Here is a 17,759-nt window from a genome sequence, read left to right as displayed (position 1 = left end):
AACCAAAGCATCCAATACATTAATGATTTAGACAAGGGGATTAAATGTAGTATCTCCAAATTTGCGTATGACACTAAGTTGGGTGGCAGTGTGAGCTGCAAGGAGGATGCTATGAGGCTGCAGAGTGACTTGGATAGGTTAGGTGAGTGGGCAAATGCGTGGCAGATGAAGTATAATGTGGATAAATGTGAGGTTATCTACTTTGGTGGTAAAAACAGAGAGCCAGACTATTATCTGAATGGTGACAGATTAGGAAAAGGGGAGGTGCAACGAGACCTGGGTGTCATGGTACATCAGTCATTGAAGGTTGGCATGCAGGTACAGCAGGCGGTTAAGAAAGCAAATGGCATGTTGGCCTTCATAGCGAGGGGATTTGAGTACAGGGGCAGGGAGGTGTTGCTACAGTTGTACAGGACCTTGGTGAGGCCACACCTGGAGTATTATGTACAGTTTTGGTCTCCTAACCTGAGGAAGGACATTCTTGCTATTGAGGGAGTGCAGCGAAGATTCACCAGACTGATTCCCGGGATGGCGGGACTGACATATCAAGAAAGACTGGATCAACTGGGCTTGTATTCACTAGAGTTCAGAAGAATGAGAGGGAATCTCATAGAAACGTTTAAAATTCTGACGGGGTTAGACAGGTTAGATGCAGGAAGAATGTTCCCAATGTTGGGGAAGTCCAGAACCAGAGGTCACAGTCTAAGGATAAGGGGTAAGCCATTTAGGACCGAGATGAGGAGAAACTTCTTCACCCAGAGAGTGGTGAACTTGTGGAATTCTCTACCACAGAAAGTTGCGGAGGCCAATTCACTAAATATATTCAAAAAGGAGTTAGATGCAGTCCTTACTACTAGGGCGATCAAGGGGTATGGCGAGAAAGCAGGAATGGGGTACTGAGGTTGCATGTTCAGCCATGAACTCATTGAATGGTGGTGCAGGCTCGAAGGGCTGAATGGCCTACTCCTGCACCTATTTTCTATGTTTCTATGTTTAACCGTAAGACAAAGGTCCTCCACCAGCCTGTCCTCGCTGCACAGCACTGCTTCCCAGTCATCAAGGTCTACGGCGTGGCCCTGGACAACGTGGATCATTTCCCATACCTCGGGAGCCTCTTATCAACAAGAGCAGACATTTGACAACAAGATTCAACACCACCTCCAGTGCGCCAGTGCAGCCTTCGGCCGCCTGAGGAAAAGAGTGTTTGAAGACCAGACCCTCAAAACTGCCACCAAGCTTATGGTCTACAGGGCTGTAGTAATACCTGCCCTCCTGAATGACTCAGAGACATGGACCATGTACAGCAGACACCTCAAGTCGCTGGAGAGATACCACCAATGATGTCTCCGTAAGATCCTACAAATCCTCTGGGAGGACAGGCGCACCAACATCAGTGTCCTTGGCCAGGTCAACATCATCAGCATTGAAGCACTGACCACACTTGATCAGCTCCGCTGGGCAGGCCACGTTGTTCGCATGCCAGACACGAGACTCCCACAGCAAGTGATCTACTCGGAACTCCTTCACGGCAAACGAGCCAAAGGTGGGCAGAGGAAACGATACAAGGACACCGTCAAAGCCTCCCTGATAATGTGCAACATCCCCACTGACACCTGGGAGTCTTTGGCCAAAGACAGCCCTAAGTGGAGGAAGTGCATCCAGGAGAGCACTGAGTACCTCAAGTTTCATCGCCGAGAGCATGCAGAAACCAGGTGCAGACAGCGTAAATAGTGTGCGGCAAATCAGTCCCACCCCAGCCCTTCCCTCAACGACTATCTTTCCCACCTGTGACAGGGACTGTGGCTCTCATATTGGACTGTTCAGCCACCTAAGGACTCATGTTAAGAGTGGAAGCAAGTCTTCCTCGATTCTGAGGGACTGTCTATGATGATGGGTGGGGTAGGGTGGGGGCAGTGGGTGTGTGGGGTGGGGTGGTGTGTGTGGGGTGGGGTGGTGTGTGTGGGGTGGTGTGGGTGGGTGGGGTGTGGGGTGGGATTCTTTGCCCTGCAGTGGGACAGTTTGACTTCTGGTGAAATGACAGCAGGAGCTCTCCCCGGTAGGTTCGCTGTGCCTGCAGCTTTGTTTGCCGTGTGCCGGCTAGAACCGGACATCACGTACTTGGTGATGGAGCAAGTTACGAGAAGGACAGCTCTCCGTGTTTCCCACACTACAACAGTGACTACACTCCAAAAGTACTTCATTGGCTGTAAAGCGCTTTGAGACGTCCGGTGGGCATGAAAGGTGCTATATAAATGCAAGTCTTTCTTTCTTTTCCAGTCCCAAAGAGGAGGCCAGCGACGACATGTCGATCCATGGTACCGAGTATTTACAGCACGAAACTGCCCATTCGGCCCAACTGGCCTATGTCCAAGTTCATGCTCCATACAAGCTTCCTCCCACTCTACTTCGTCTCATGCTAGCAACATATCCTTCTATTCATTGCTCCCCCATGTGCTTATCTTGCTTCCCTTTAAATGCCACTCTGCTATTTGAATCAACCATTCCCTGTGGTAGTGAGTTCCACATTCGACGCACTCTCTGGGGCAAACAAGTTTCTCCTGAATTTCCTATTGGATTTATTAGCGACTTCTTTCTATTTATGGCCCCTAGTTTTAGACTCCCCTACAAGTGGAAACGTCTTCTCTTTGTCTTCCCTATCGAACCCCTTCATCATTTTAAATTTGCTTGGTTAGATTCTCAGGTTGTCAATGAGCATTGCCGTCTTTGAGTTTCAATATCAGCACTATCATGCCCAGTCGTTTAGATGATAACCTTCGATGGCAGTCACTGACGCCCTCAGCCAAGCACGGATGTCAAGCCTGTAAAGCAAATGTAATGACAGTGGCAGATTGCAGTGAATGTCACGTGACCAAACCTCCAGGAATAGGTCCAACCAAAGTTACCAGCCCTCTATAAACATATCAGTGTATCACACAAGAGCTTGGCAGCACTGCCTCATTAAATATTTCTAAGTCGTCAAACTGCCCAGCAACACAAAGAGTGTCCAGCTATAATTATAATGATAGAAAGTGTTAGTGAACCTAGGCTCAACTTACAGTTCACTCTCTGCTCCGGCAATGTTACAAGTACAAGTTCTAATTTTCCTTTTCGGTAACTCTTATCATACTTACTTTCAGCAGACAGTAAGACAACAGAACCCTCTGGAGACTTTGGACGGGAGCAATTTCAGTGACAGTTCGAAACAAGAACAGCTGAGCTCCAGCCACTGTTCAAACTCTCCCCACAGCACCCTCTAGATAGGAAGGCCTCAACAGGCTTCCTGACCAGAGTCTGAAAGGCACTCACAACGCTCCCAATCCTTGGCTGTGCTTTTCAGCAACAATGCACATTGACATGTAACATCTATAATAAAAATAGAATTTGCATCCCCATTGGACATGTAAATCTTTGGGTAAATTTTCCAATCAATTGTGTCGCGATTAACAAGCGGAAAGTGGCTACGATCGAAGAGATTCAATATGCCCTTTTAGCATTCCATGCAATTTTCCAGTCAGGTTTTCTACCAGTGTTCGATGATATTTAAATGTTTCCCTGTTCTCCAGGTACTTGTGGCTGTACAGCACTCAGTCACCTAACCTCTCATATAACTTGGGGTATCATGCTCGCCATCATCATAGAGAGTCCCTCGAAACGAGGATGACTTGCTTCTATGCCAAAAAGGGATAAGTTCACAGGTGTTTCAATGAAGGACCTAATATTCCAGGTCCGAACTACATCGTGAAGGGTGGAAGATGCCTGTGCGTGGATTTTTTTAACGTGTGATGGCCGTTTCACACCAACCACCACACGAGCTTGACAGAGCTAGGTCTTGGTCCAGTGGCAAGGATTATCCAAGACTAACTGGAGACCAGCTCTGCTGCACAGACCGAGCGCGCACACATATCGCAGTGTGGGCTGACCCGTGCTGCCCCTGGGCCCTCGCCTCTTCTGGGCCTCAGATTCATGCCTCTCCTGGGCCCTGGTCACTTCCCTCTATAAACTCTTGCCACTCCTTCGCCCCTCCTGCTGAGCCTGCCCGCACTGCAATCAGCGACCTGGCTTCGTAGCCGTCGCCCTCCTGCAGCAGCACGCGCTGCTCCCTGCAGTGGTATGCCGCCGCACGCTGGTCCCGGCCTGCTGATGCTCTTGCAGGCTGGGACCGCCCCGATTTCCAGGGTATAGGGCTGCTTGGGTGCACCTTGTACAGAACGAGGAACATAAGGACAGGTCTGTTCTATTTCCCGCACCTCTGCTCTCACCCCTTCCTCTCCCTCTCAGGGTTCCCCTTGTCCTCACCTTTCAACCTACCAGCCCCTACGTTCAATGGATCATCCTCCGCCATTTCCGCCGCCTCCAGCCTGATCCCACCACCAATCAGATCTTCCCCTCCCCTCCCCACTCAGCATTCCGAAGGGACCACTTCCCCCCGCGACACCCTGGTCCATTCCGCAGTCACCCCCAGCACCCCCTCCCCTTTCTGTCCAAGCGCAGGAGATGCAACACCTGCCCTTTTACCTCCTCCATTCCCATTAACCAGGGCCCCAAACACTCCTTCCAGGTGAAACAGCGATTTACTTGTACTTCTTTCCATTTAGTATACTCTATTTACTGCTCACGATGTGGTCTCCTCTACATTGGGGAGAACAAACGTAGATTGGGTGACCGCTTTGTGCTGCACCTCCGTTCAGTCCGTAAGCATGACACTGAGCTTCCGGTCGCCTGTCACTTTAATTACCCGCTCCATTCCCGCTCTGACCCCTCTGTCCTCAGTCTCCTACACTGTTCCAACAAAGTTCAACGCAAACTCGAGGAACAGCACCTCATCTTGCGTTTAGGCACTTTACAGCCTTCTGCACTCAACATCGAGTTCAACAATTTCAGAGCATAACCACTGCCAATCTTTGGCTCCCTTGCCCCCTCCCCCCATCCCACCCCGCCCCCCCGGCCCCCCTCAGAGTCTGTTTCGTTCTTTTTCTCTCCTTGTCTCTAATGGCAGTTGGTCATTATCCCACCATTCACACCCTATCTCAACTAATGTTTTTCTAACTCCTGGCATTACCATTTGAATTTGGGCCATAATCCCTTTTGTCTCTCTAATCTCTCCTGTCTTCTACCCTATCACAGACCTTCCCTTGTGTTCTTTCTTCCCCTCCCCCTTTCAGTGCTTGTTAAAAATCTGTACATCAATTGTACATCCCGATCTGGACTAAAAATAAAACGGGGAAGGTGGCTCAACCATGGCGAACAAGGGAAATTAAGGATAGTGTTAAATCCAAGGAAGAGGCATATAAATTGTCCAGAAAAAGCAGCAAACCTGAGGACTGGGAGAAATTTAGAACTCAGCAGAGGAGGACAAAGGGTTTCATTAAGAGGGGGAAATTAGAGTATGAAAGGAAGCTTGCTGGGAACATAAAAACTGACTGCAAAAGCTTCTATAGATATGTGAAGAGAAAAAGATTAGTGAAGACAAACGTAGGTCCCTTGCAGTCAGATTCAGGTGAATTTATAATGGGGAACAAAGAAATGGCAGACCAATTGAACAAAGGAAGACACAAATAACCTTCTAGAAAAAATAGGGGACCGAGGATCTAGTGAGAAGGAGGAACTGAAGGAAATCGTTATTAGTCAGGAAATTGTGTTGGGGAAATTGATGAAATTGAAGGTCGATAAATCCCCAGGGCCTGATAGTCTGCATCCCAGACTACTTAAGGAAGTGGCCTTAGAAATAGTGGATTGATGATCATTTTCCAGCAGTCTATCAACTCTGGATCAGTTCCTCTGGACTGGAGGGTAACTAATGTAACACCACTTTTTAAGAAAGGAAGGAGAGAGAAAGTGCGGATTATAGACCGGTTAGCCTGACATCAGTAATGGGGAAAATGTTGGAATCAATTATTAAAGATGAAATCGCAGTGCATTAGGAAAGCAGTGACAGGATCAGTCCAAGTCAGCATGGATTTATGAAAGGGAAATCATGCTTGACACATATTCTAGAATTTTTTGAGGATGTAACTAGTAGAGTGGACAGGGGCAAACCAGTGGATGTGGTGTATTTGAACTTTCAAAAGGTTTTTGACTAGGTCTCACACAAGAGATTGGTGTGCAAAATTAAGGCTCATGGTATTGGAGGTAATGTATTGACGTGGATAGAGAACTGGTTGGCAGAGAGGAAGCAGAGAGTCGGTATAAATGGGTCCTTTTCAGAATGGATGGCAGTGACTAGTGGGGTGCCGCAGGGCTCAGTGCTGGGACCCCAGCTATTTACAATATACATCAATGATTTAGATGATGGAATTGAGTGCAATATCTCCAAGTTTGCAGATGACATTAAGCTGGGTGGTGGTGTGAGCTGTGAGGAGGATACTAAGAGGCTGCAGAGTGACATGGACAGGTTAGGTGAGTGGGCAAATACATGGCAGATGCAGTATAATGCAGATAAATGTGAGGTTATCCACTTTGGTGGCAAAAATATGAAGGCAGAATATTATCTGAATGGCGGCAGATTAGCAAAAGGGGAGATGCAACGAGACCTGGGTGTCATGGTACATCAGTCATTGACAGTTGGCATGCAGGTACAGCAGGTGGTGATGAAGGCAAATGGCATGTTGGCCTTCATAGCTAGAGGATTTGAGTATAGGAGTAGGGAGGTCTTACTGCAGTTGTACAGGGCCTTGGTGAGGCCTCACCTGGAATATTGTGTTCAGTTTTGGTCTCCTAATCTGAGGAAGGACGTTCTTGCTATTGAGGGAGTGCAGCGAAGGTTCACCAGACTGATTCCCGGAATGGCAGTACTGACATATGAGGAGAGACTGGATCGACTGGGCCTGTATTCACTGGAGTTTAGAAGAATGAGAGGGGATCTCATAGGAACATATAGAATTCTGACAGGGCTGGACAGGTTAGATGCAGGAAGAATGTTCCCGATGTTGGGGAAGTCCAGAACCAGGGGACACAGTCTAAGGATAAGCCATTTAGGACCGAGATGAGGAGAAACTTCTTCACTCAGAGAGTTGTTAACCTGTGGAATTCCCTGCCGCAGAGAGTTGTTGATGCCAGTTCGTTGGATATATTCAAGAGGGAGTTAGATATGGCCCTTGCAGCTAAAGGGCTCAAGGGGTATGGAGAGAAAGCAGGAAATGGGTACTGAGGTGATGATCAGCCATAATCTTATTGAATGGTGGTGCAGGCTCAAAGGGCCAAATGGCCTACTCCTGCACCTATTTTCTATATTCTTTCCAAACACTCTCCAGTTCTAACGAAGGATCATCGACCCGAAACATTAACTCTGCTTCCTCTCCACAGATGCTGCCTGACCTGCTGAAATTTCCAGCATTTTCTGTTTTTATTCCAGATTCCAGCATCCACAGTATTTTGCTTTTGTAACATAAGGACAGGAGTAGGCTATTCAGCCCCTCGGGCCTGCTCTGCCATTCAAATAGATAATCGCTGATCTTCGACCTCAACTCCAACTAGCCTTTGCTCCTCATCCCTTGATATACTTACCTACTTTTGGGAGCTTGCTGTGTGCAAATTGGCAGCTGCGTTTTCCACATTACAAAAGTGACTATACTTCAAAAAGTATTTCATTTCTATGGTAAGATTTATCGTATCATTTTGAGAATTTTTCTTGTTTCTGGTTCTCTCTGTTTCCGCTTATTTTGGCAAGATGTTTTCTGCCAAGTGTTCCGCCTTTGGAAGTTTTGATTTGGTAGGTCTACGGATTTTGGACAATGGAGTTCCTAATGAGAATCTACAACAACAACAACTTGCATTTATAGCACGTCTTTAACATAGTAATATATCACGAGGCGCTTCACAGAAGCGATTATCAAACAAAAATTTGACACCGAGCCACATAAAGTGATATTAGGACGGGTGACCAAAAGCATGGGCAACGAGGTAGGGTTTAAAGAGTGTCGTCAAGGAGGAGAGAGAGGTAAAGAGGTTTAGGGAGGGAATTCAGAGCTTAGGGCTCCGGCAGTTGAAGGCACAGCCGCCAGTGGTGTAGTGATGAAAATCGGGGATCCACAAGAGGCCAGAATTGGAGGAGCGCAGAGTTCTCGGGGGGTTGTAGGGCTGGAGGAGATTACAGAGATAGGGAGTGTTGAGGCCATGGAGGGATTTGAACACAGGGATGAGAATTTTGCCAGATGGGAACACAATGTAGTTCAGTGAGCACAGGGGTGATGGGTGAACCGGACTTGGTGTGAGAGTATTTATGGAGTTTTAGTTGAAGAAAGAAGGGAAGGAGCAAATGCGTGAGGTTAGGCTGGCCATGACAGACCAAGGAACAAACTTTCAAAACCCTCCCATCCACATTTACAGGCAGGGGCAAAATTACCTCTGGAAACGGGTGCTTGCCACTAGTTCAGGTCAGAGGGTAACAGTTGCAGAGCTGGTGCCATCTGTTGCTAGGATACCTGTGGACAACGTGTACCATTGAGCTGATAAAACTCTTGGCTGTCGTGCCATCCAACCCTGTTTCCCCCCCTCGCCACCAGCAGCGCCACCACTGGTAAGAGTGTGTAATTACAGCACAGCAAATTTCCATTGCAAATGAACAGCTGGAAATTCGTTATAGCCCGGTTTGAGGCGGTGACACGGCCTGGTCACTTACATTAGCGCCGGGCGATGTTTACCGCCTCCAACTGGGACATTCAGTTTTAGCACCCCAAAAGGGAGTGGAGCGCCAAGGGATGTGTTCCACGCCCCTCATAGGGCGCTAACCCTGATTCCTGGGGTGGTAGCGCGGCATCGCAACTGAAGTTTTGGCGCTCGGAAACCAGCATCGCAGCGCCTAAAGGGGAGGTCCGATGGACTAGCCGAAGACCGGAAAAAAATGGACCGCAGCTCCTTTGAAGACTGTTGCACACCAATCTAGGTGAAATAAGCACACAATAACCAAAGGGAAATTCCAAAATCGCAACTGATGGACACCCACCTGCTCAGTTGTCTCCTCATCGCCCCGGGGAGGTTGGGGAACGCCTGCTTTCCCTGTCGCGATTAGCGCCCGGCGCTAAGACTGGCGAACCCAATGAAGTTTGCGAACACGCATCTACATCACCGAGTGGGTGACGCTAGAGTGCGCAGAGCTAACGGTCAGCTCCGCCGGTGAGCCTCTGTTGAAGTTCCCAGGAGGGGCTGACAGCACAGCGCTCAGTCGGCAGGAGCTTTGCGGTCCGTTAGCGGCCCTCTCAGGTAGCGCTAAGCAACCGAAGTTTGGTCCCAGAGGATTTTATAATGGGTTGACAGGCAGTGCGCCCATATACAAGATTTTTAATATACTGCCGGTGGATCCCTCATGACGCTGCACATGGAGAGGCAAAAACAAGAGGGGCCCGAAATTCAGTCTCGCTGGAAAGCTGGTGCTCCCCCCCCACCTTTTTGTGACCATTAGCGCCGAAAATGTTTCGTGGCTGGGCCAACCCATATTCAGCTCCAAAAGTGAACAAATGGGTTCCAGCGCTATGAACCCTTCCAAAGTGAATTTTTCAGCAGTGTGGCTGTCTTAATTTGAGCGTTATCACCACTGAGAAATTCAGCATGCAGGTAAGGGTTTCCAATGAGCCATCTGCTCCCTGGCCTTTTTAAAGGCCTGGATTTGCAGCAAGGCCCTGAGGGGGGAAGGATGTTGGAAGGATGGCTGGTATAAGAGGTGCAAGGGGAGCCAACAGGTTCACGGATATGGAGCTGGAGACATCGATGGACGGTGCGGAGGACAGAAGAAGAATACTGTTTCCTGACGTGGGAAGACCTGGCAGACAGGCAGTACATAATGCATGGAGGGAGATTGCAGGGGAGGTGCCAGGCACCTCCAGATATGTGAGGACGCACCCTCCTGGCCAGTCGGCACCCGGTCCTTCCAGGGTGGCGATGGGTCGACGCCTCTTCGCTCTGGGGCGACGGGGATCCTCCTCCTCCTCCTGCACCTCCTCCTCCTCCTCAGGTGGTACAGCTGGTTCGATCTCCAGCGGCTGTCCCCTCATGATGGCCAGGTTGTGCAGCATGCAGCAGACCACGACGATTATGGAGACCCATTGAGGAGAGGACTGCAAGGTGCCACCAGAGCGGTCCAGGCACCGGAACCTCTGCTTAAAGACACCTATCCACTGCTCGATGAAGCACCTGGTGGCACAATGAGCATGCTCACCCGCAATCCTGGGGTTCCGCAGTGGAGTGAGCAGCCAAGTGGACAGGGGATATCCTTTGTCCACAAGCAGCCAGCCGCTATCCTGATTCGAGCCGGTGAAAGACGGCGGGCACACTGGTCTGGCACAGAATGAACGAATCGTGGCTGCTGCCTCTGTTGCCCGCTGCCTGTCTGCATGATGCTGATGGCGATGCCTTCTGCTGCGTATCGCCCTGTTTCTGACCAGGTGCACCAGGTGTCGCCCTCCCAACACTCCTCCCATCCTCAGAGTGAACCCTGCCAAGCAGGTCTCTGCAGCCCTACAGGACTCCACTAAAGGGTCAGACCTTTGAAAGTTGTACAAAAGTACAGGGTCGTGTGCAAATCTCTGAGCAGCACTCAGCAGGTTGAATGGAGCCAAAACAATTAATACAATTATATGAAAAGATAAATACTGCGGATGATGGGATATGACATAAAAACACTAATAATAAATAAAACGATATCAAAAGGCAAATACTGCGGATGCATGCTGGAAAATGAAATAAAAACACTAATAAGTGGTAAAATTTTTTACCAACCAAAGAGCCCCAGCGGTGTCGCGTTCGAGCACCGCATCGAAAACCACGCGGGGGCACTGCCGGGAAAAGTCCAACCTTTCCCTCGGTGAATTCCGCTGTGGTAGTTCCTGTCCAGCGGCCCACACGCTGGAGAGCTCACCGCTGGGAGCCCTCCTTTACAGCGGCTTCACCATGCCGTTTCTGGCGGAAGTGAACACCGCTGAAATTCCCCCCGAGCTGAATATGGTTCGGGGAGGGGAAAGTACCCGACTGTGGCAGCCGATCGACCGCCCAATCGATCGCCCAAACTGCGGGGTAGCCGTCCCTTCGGGAATGTCGAATCGATAAGATTTTGAAACACCAGTGCAGACTTATCGGACCAAATGGCCAATGATGGAACTTTGCTTGGCTCTGAAGCATTTTCTGGATTAACGTGGAGGTTTTAGTTACTGGCTGGCAATTAACACGTCTTAACAATTTGCCACATGCACATCTCCCCATCGGAGGCAAAGTACACGGAGTTGTACTTTGGTTAGTTCAGCTTTGTGTACCTTTTAGCTTAATAACAAAGCTCTGCAGTTAGATTTCAGGTGTGTGTAGCCTGATAGTAATAAGTCCGATAAGATTATTTGGTTTTATAGCATTTACACCTTCCACATTTACAAACCATTGATAGAGCTCAGTGTGATTTTTTTTCTGCACGCCACTTTCTCACAATTTCCCCCCTCCCCTCCAAATATTGGGGGTCCATTTCACAGGCACAGTCACCCTGCCATCCCCCTCCTATGTTGTTATTCTTTAAGAACGAGGTATATCAACAAGGGAAGGTAAAAACGGAGCTCTGTCTCCTGATAAGTAGAACATTGAGCCAAAGGTTCAAACTGGTGAAACGCCAATTGGGGACTTGATATGTCTTTAGATGCTCTGATAATAACTCCATGAGGCAAAGTATTGCACTTAAACTGTAGTGACCTTAGTCCGTTTAATATAACTCCAGAGTAAGGACACCACATGGTGGACTCCCTTTTATACCTGGGTACCTGTGCTGTACAGGTGACCCTGGGCTTCCGGTGGTGCCAGAATAGTGTATACAGTATAAACCTTGTTGATGGTACCTCCAGTTAACAAGTCTCCATCTTATGCAACTACACAGAGAGTATATCGATAGTGTACATACATAACATCACTCTCCCCCAAGTCTTTTGTGCCAATACCTTTGCACTATTTGCTCTGGCTTGGCTCTCCCCAGACTTAAGTGCCAATTGCCCTTACAACTCGGCTGTGCTTTGGCTTGGCTCTCTCCCTGTTAACCCCCAAGTCCTTATTGCCACAACCTTGGGTAGTGGTTACCAGTTGGGATGGTTCGATGATGCAATGGGACTTCAGTTGGTTCTGGGTGTGATCCATGTGTGTATCCATGGCTACATGCATTCATTTCCCCCCCCATATGTAGATCATGCTGGTGGCTCATCACATTCATATACATTCATATACATTCAAGTCCAGAAAAGGAAATTTGTATTTATATCATTGTATTTGTGGTACAGTTGTGAGGCAAGTACATTTGACTGGTGAGATACATTGATGGTACATCTTTGTGATCAGAGATGGGGTCAGCACCGGTGCGTGAGGACAAGCTGGCTCCTGAGCTGCTGGATAGTGTCCAGGCAGCCTGGTGGCAGTGCGTTGCCCGGTGCTGGCAGTGGGAACCCGGTTGGCTTGAGTTGCCTGCTCTCGGGGCCTTTGCCATTGCTCCTAGTGTCGGGCAGTTTCACAGATGCCTGTGACCTCCCTGTCCTCTCCTTGCGCCCCAGGTCGCTGCTACTCCTAGAGGTGCAGTTGTCTAGCAGTGCACAGGGAACTGCTGACTCGCTTGCCTGGGCGTTATTTGGTTCGGGATCCTGGCTGCTTCCAGTCCCAATTGGCAGAACTGCCGTGGATGGAGAGGTGGAGCTGATCAGGGGCAGGGTATCGATACCAGTGCCATTGTCCTCCTGAGATCGCTTGCTCTGCAGCTTGTCTATTTTAGCTGCTTGTGGCCACACTCTGTGGTGCATCACCCTGGTCCCAGGGGTGCAGGCTACAGCATCAGGTAGCCCGTTGGATCTGTGTGCTTCCGATGGGTGTTTGCCCGCTACATTATCAGAATACCGTTGAAATCCTGCATCGCACAACATTTCATTGCTTTTGTAGATAAACTGTAGCTCCGATCGCAATTGCCCGACTTGTCTTTGCTTATTGCATGTATAAAACTCTGATCATCAATTACAAGCTTTACATTTAGAAACATAGAAACATAGAAAATAGGTGCAGGAGTAGGCCATTCGGCCCTTCAAGCCTGCACCACCATTCAATGAGTTCATGGCTGAACATGCACCTTCAGTACTCCATTCCTGCTTTCTCGCCATACCGCTTGATCCCCCGAGTAGTAAGGACTACATCTAACACCCTTTTGAATATATTTAGTGAATTGGCCTCAACAACTTTCTGTGGTAGAGAATTCCACAGGTTCACCACTCTCTGGGTGAAAAAGTTTCTCCTCATCTCGGTCCTAAATGGCTTACCCCTTATCCTTAGACTGTGACCCCTGGTTCTGGACTTCCCCAACATTGGGAACATTCTTCCTGCATCTAACCTGTCTAAACCCGTCAGAATTTTAAACGTTTCTATGAGATCCCCTCTCATTCTTCTGAACTCCAGTGAATACAAGCCCAGTTGATCCAGTCTTTCTTGATATGTCAATCCCGCCATCCCGGGAATCAGTCTGGTGAACCTTCACTGCACTCCCTCAATAGCAAGAATGTCCTTCCTCAAGTTAGCAGAGCAAAACTGTGCACAATAATCCAGGTGTGGACTCACCAAGGCCCTGTACAACTGTAGTAACACCTCCATGCCCCTGTACTCAAATCCCCTCGCTATGAAGGCCAACATGCCATTTGCTTTCTTAACCGCCTGCTGTACCTGCATGCCAACCTTCAATGACTGATGTACCATGACACCCAGGTCTCTTTGCACCTCCCCTTTTCCTAATCTGCCACCATTCAGATAATAGTCCGTCTCTCTGTTTTTACCACCAAAGTGGATAACATCACATTTATCCACATTATACTTCATATGCCATGCATTTGCCCACTCACCTAACCTATCCAAGTCACTCTGCAGCCTCATAGCATCCTCCTCGCAGCTCACACTGCCACCCAACTTAGTGTCATCCGCAAATTTGGAGATACTGCATTTAATCCCCTCGTCTAAATTATTAATGTACAGTGTAAACAGCTGGGGCCCCAGCACAGAACCTTGCGGTGCCCCACTAGTCACTGTCTGCCATTCTGAAAAGTACCCATTTACTCCTACTCTTTGCTTCCTGTCTGCCAACCAGTTCTCAATCCACGTCAGCACACTACCCCCAATCCCATGTGCTTTAACTTTGCACATTAATCTCTTGTGTGGGACCTTGTCGAAAGCCTTCTGAAAGTCCAAATACACCACATTAATTGGTTCTCCCTTGTCCACTCTACTGGAAACATCCTCAAAAAATTCCAGAAGATTTGTCAAGCATGATTTACCTCATAGTTGTTATTACATTGTGTGAGAATGTGGGACTGTCACTGTAAGTGTGGTGGGTTTCTGGCCTCCTTTAAGAGGAGGTATCTTTACCCCAATCCTCTTCTTCGCTTGGTACCACGTGTTGCTCCTTCAGCGCTGCACCTCGTGGTCTGGCCACCGCCATCTTTTCCTTCAGCACTTCACTTCTGGTTTGGGTACCATCTTTCTTCCATCCATGATGTTGACTGCTGTGATCCTCTTCTCCCCGGGTTCTGCCACCGAAGCTGGGAAGTCGCCTTTGGATCCGATTTTCTTCCTCCGGAGTCCCATCCACTGGAGCCTGGAAGGTACGTTCGGGTCATCTCAGCTGGATCATGTGCTGAGCGGTCTGTGCCTCGGGTGCTGTTCTGGTCTGCTCTCTGGTGCCAGATCCACCCTCAGGTGGGGACTTGCTTTGCCTCTGAGCGCAGGGGACGTCGATCACGGAGGGATGAAATCTTCCCAGCTCCAATGGATCTTCTCCATCCACTTTCTTCCGAGTAGCGTTGGTCTATCCCCTGCAACAAGCCACAGGGGTAACTTGTGCACCACGCCATCATGGAGAACCTTAACATTCACACTACCAATGACTGGCATAAGTTCATTGGTGTAGGTGAGCAGCTTTGCTTGAACCGGGACCAACTTGGGTCGTTCAGTTTGATTGTCCCATAGCCTCTCAAAGGCTTCTTGATTCATTACTGACTGGCTCGCCCCCATGTCCACCTCCATGAAGACTGGAGTGTCATTTATCTCGACTTCCATTCCCAAAGGGGAACATTCTGTGGTGCAGGTAAACATTCTGTACACCTCATCGTGGGGCTGAGCTTCCTCTCTGACCACCTCTTCATAATCTGCGCTGGATTCATGGCCCTCTGCAGACTCTTCATCAACATGGTGAGTTCTATTTCTTTTACACATTCGCTGGAGGTGGCCCTTTGTGCTGCACCCTTTGCACACATAGTCCTTAAAATTGCACTGGTGAGCCCGGTGATTTCCTCCGCAACGCCAGCATGGTGCAACTCGATTAGCCCCCCCGGCAGACTCTGAGTTGAGGGACTCGGGGACCTGTTCTCTCTCCCCTGAGGAGATTCACGTTCTACAGTCCTGCCTCTAAATGGTGCCAGTCTGTGTACCCATGTTGCCGGGTTTGAGTCCTGAGGATGAGTCATCCACCTAGAGCCGCAGGTCGAGGTCATGGATGCCTGGCTCATGGTGAGGGCCTTCTGCAGTGTGACTGTGGTATCCGCAGATAGTAGCCTGTGAAGAAGGCCCTCGTGGCCGATTCTGATGACAAAGATATCCCGCAGCGCTTCAGTGAGGTGTTCGCCGAAATCACATAGTGCCGCCAACCTCCTGAGGTCTGCAGCACATTTTGCGATTTCCTGGCCTTCGGGCCGTCGGTGGGTGTAAAACCGGTGTCTGGCTGTGAGGATGCTCTCTTTGTGCTTGAGTTGTTCTTGGATCAGCATTACAAGCTCCTTGTACGTCTTTGTCGTTGTCTTCGTTGGTGCCAGCAAGTCCCTGATGAGGCCTTAGACGGTGGGACCACAACTGGTGAGCAGGATAGCTCTGCATTTATCAGCCAGCGTGGCCAGATCATCGCCTGCCAGGTCGTTTGCTGTGAAGAAATGGTTGAGCCTCTCCACAAAGGCGTCCGAATCAACTCCTTCGGCGAACTGCTGCAACGTTAGCCATTTTCGAGTAAAAATCCGTAATCTCGTCGCCAGTTGTTATGTCTTTAGATGCTCTGATAATGACTCCACGAGGCAAAGTATTGCACTTGAACTGTAGTGACCTTAGTCCATTTAATATAACTCCAGAGTGAGGATACCACATGGTAGATTCCCTTTTATACCTGGGTACCTGTGGTGTACAGGTGACCCCTGGGCCTCCACCAGTTGTGCCCTCTGGTGGTGCCAGCATAGTGTATACAATGTGAATCTTGTTGATGGTACCTCCGGTAAACAAGTCTCCATCTTATGCAACTATACAGTGACTACACAGAGAGTATATCTATAATATACATATATAACAGGAATGATGACAGGAAGGATCTCATGCCTTTCTAACCTCTAGACTTGACTATTCCAACACACTCCTGGCTGGCCAACTATCTTCCACCCTCCGTAAACTTGTGGTCATCCAAACTGTGTCCTAACTCGCACCAAGTCCCATTCACGCATCACCCCTGTGCTCGCTGACCTACACTGTCTGTACTGTTTCTGTCAGATTGTAGCATACTGTGAGCGATAACTCTGATTCTCCAGCTCGCTTCAACACTACACCAAGAAATATGGCTAAAGGTCAGAGCTTCAGAATCGAAATCCTTTAATAAATGCAGTGTAAAACTGCTGATAAAGCATAAAGACAGATCTAGAATTCTTGTAATGCAACAGGAACAATCGAATAAAACCAGCAATAAAGAGAAGTTATTTATCTCTTACTGTACATCAACGATAAAATACAATAATTCCACAATGATTGGATAAGAAGAAGTTACTTACATAAGTGTGCTTCTAGAAAGGTTCGCAAATACAGAAGATTCATTTCTGATTAACAAAAGTTAACAAAACGGCAGCAAACATGCGCACAACAAGCTCCCATCACCAGCAATGTGATAATGACCAGATAAACTGTTTTAGTGATGTTGATTGAGGGATAAATAATGGCCAGGATACCAGGGATAACTCCCCTGCTCTTCTTCAAAAGAGTGCCATGGGATCTTTTACGTCCGCCTGAGAGGGCAGACGAGACCTCAGTTTAACGTCTCACCCGAAAGAAGGCACCTCTGACAGTGCCTTCAGCTGCCTGGACCCGAAGAATTTCCTCTCTGTCCCTGTACCTCACTCTGCTTCATTATGGCGCTACATTAAACCTACGTCTTTGACCAAGCTTTTATCTGTCCTATGTGGCTTGGTGTCAGGTTTTGGTTGATAATGTTCCTGTGAATTAAGTTGTTGTTGATTTTACATTGTTGTATTTTTTCAATACACCAATGAAAATACTGTGTATGACATGCCAGTCACCTAGCATCTAGAATCAACAACAACTTGTATTTATATAGCGCCTTTAATGTAGTGAAACGTCCCAAGGCGCTTCAAAGGAATATTATACGATAAAACTTTGACACTGAGCCACATAAGCAGAAATTAGCACAAGTGACCAAAAGTTTTGGTCAAAGAGGTAAGTTTTAAGGAGCATCTTGAAGGAGGAAAGAGAGATAGAGAGCAGAGAGGTTTAGGCAGGGAATTCCAGAGCTTGGGGCCTAGGCAACAGAAGGCACGGCCACCGATGGTTGAGTGATTATAATCAGGGATGCTCAGGAGTGCAGAATTAGAGGAGCGCAGACATCTCGGGGGTTGTGGGGTCTGAAGAGGTGGAAATAGGCGGTCTTAGTTATGCTGTGGATATGTGGCCGAAAGCTAATTTCAGGGTCAAATATGACACCGAGGTTGCAAACAGTCTGGTTCAGCCTTCGACAAGAT

General features: G+C 48.5%; 1 protein-coding gene across 4 annotated transcripts in view; it reads right to left on the bottom strand.

Moving 5' to 3' along the window:
* thnsl2 (threonine synthase-like 2) overlaps positions 1-3,208 on the bottom strand; it is a 46,691-nt gene extending 43,483 nt beyond the window's left edge. Inside the window, exon 1 of one of the 4 annotated variants that reach the window (XM_070861236.1) lies at positions 3,132-3,208. The gene's annotated coding sequence lies outside the window, so the exon portion shown is untranslated. The other 3 variants (XM_070861251.1, XM_070861259.1, XM_070861241.1) reach the window with 3 other exon arrangements.
* Positions 3,209-17,759: the final 14,551 nt, after the last annotated feature.

This window comes from Pristiophorus japonicus, chromosome 2 (assembly GCF_044704955.1).
Source record: "Pristiophorus japonicus isolate sPriJap1 chromosome 2, sPriJap1.hap1, whole genome shotgun sequence".
NCBI classification, from domain to species: Eukaryota; Metazoa; Chordata; class Chondrichthyes; family Pristiophoridae; genus Pristiophorus; species Pristiophorus japonicus.
Note: the sequence above shows the minus strand (reverse complement) of the source record. Positions and strands in the feature narration are given on the sequence as shown.